Raw genomic sequence first — 1674 nt, 5'->3', positions numbered from 1 at the left:
TTTAAAAAAAAAGTACTGATTTTAAAAACTAATTACTTAAAATTGCCACACACAAATACACACAAAACAAATGGTCCATAAAACATTCTTTCCTTCTGAAGGTTTTACAATGCATTTCTCATTAACCAGTCTTTTACTATTAAACTTAAATGGCCAATTGATAAAACAGTTCTGAGACTGTTCTTCCAACCCTGATGAAGACTGGGGTATAATATTCATTTAGCCTTCTGAGCTTTCTGGGCACACTTGGTGACCTTGCCAGCTTCAGCTGCCTTCTTGTGCACTGCTTTGATGACACTCACAACAGCCATTGTCTCATGTCACAAACAGCAAAACAACCCAGAGAAGGATAGTCAGAGAAGTTCTCAACACACATAGGCTTGCCAAGAACCAATCAACGATGGCAGCATCATCAAATTTCAACAACTTGGGACCATCTTCCAGCCTTTTTCAAGAACAACAACCAATCTCCTCCTTCAGCACAGCAAACCTGCAAGCAATGTGAGCTGTGTGACGATCCAGCACAGGTCCATATCCAACACTGATTTGGCCTGGGTGGTTCAGGATAACAACCTGAGCCGTGAAGCCAGCTGCTTCCACTGGTGGGTCATTTTTGCTGTCACCAGCCACACTGCCACAACAAACGTCTTTCACAGATACGTTCTTGACGTTGAAGCCCACATTGTCCCCCAGAAGAACCTCACTCAAAGCTTCATGGTGCATTTCAACAGAATTTACTTCAGTTGTAACACTGACTAGAGCAAAGATGACCACCATGCCAGGTTTAAGAACACCAGTCTCCACTCGGTCCACAGAGACAGCACCAATACCACCAATTTTGTAGACGTCCTGGAGAGGCAGACACAAGAGTTTGTCAGTTGGAAGAGTTTGTGGCAGAATGCAATCCAGAACTTCAAGCAGTGTGGTTCCACTGGCATTGCCATCTTTATGGGTGACTTTCCATCCCTTGAACCAAGGCTTTGTCACCATTCCAAACAGAAATTGGCACAAATGCTACTGTTGGGCTTGTAGCCAATTTTCTTAATGTAGGTGCTGACTTCCTTAATGATTTCTTTGTATCTCTTCTGGCTGTAGGGTGGCTCAGTGGAATCCGTTTTGTTAACACCAAAAATTAGTTGTTTTACACCCAGTGTGTAAGCCAGAAGGGCAAGCTCACAGGTCTGCCCATTCTTGGAGATACCTGCTTCAAATTCACCAACACCAGTGGCAACAATCAGGACAGCACAGAAAGCCTGAGATGTGCCTGTATTCATGTTTTTGATAAAGTCTCTGTGTCCTGGGGCATCAATGATGGTCGCATAATACTTTGCTGGTCTCAAATTTCTGCAGGGAGATATCAATGGTGATACCACGTTCACATTCAACTTCCAGTTTATCCAAGATCCAGGTGTACTTGAAGGAGCCCTTTCCCATCCCAGCAGCCTCCTTCTCAAATTTTTCAATAGTTCTTTTGTCAATCCCACCATATTTGTAGATCAGATGACCAGTAGTGGTAGACTTCCTGAATCATCCAATGACGATAATGTTGACGTGAGTCTTTTCTTTTGCATTTTGGTTTAGGCTTAGTGGTGGTTTTCACAACATCTGTGTTCTGGTGGCAAACCTACGGTGGAAAAGTTGATGTGAATTTTTAAAGATTGTGATGTGAGTGAG

The 1674-nt window shown here is 43.0% G+C and overlaps 1 pseudogene; it reads right to left on the bottom strand.

Annotated features, from left to right (window-relative positions):
* Window positions 1-215: 215 nt before the first annotated feature.
* On the bottom strand, window positions 216-990 carry LOC113922247 (annotated as a pseudogene).
* Between the last annotated feature and the right edge of the window lie 684 nt (window positions 991-1674).

Source organism: Zalophus californianus, chromosome 9 (assembly GCF_009762305.2).
Source record: "Zalophus californianus isolate mZalCal1 chromosome 9, mZalCal1.pri.v2, whole genome shotgun sequence".
Classification (NCBI taxonomy): domain Eukaryota; kingdom Metazoa; phylum Chordata; class Mammalia; order Carnivora; family Otariidae; genus Zalophus; species Zalophus californianus.
The sequence above is the reverse complement of the archived record's forward strand: the minus strand, read 5'-3'. Positions and strand labels throughout refer to the sequence as shown.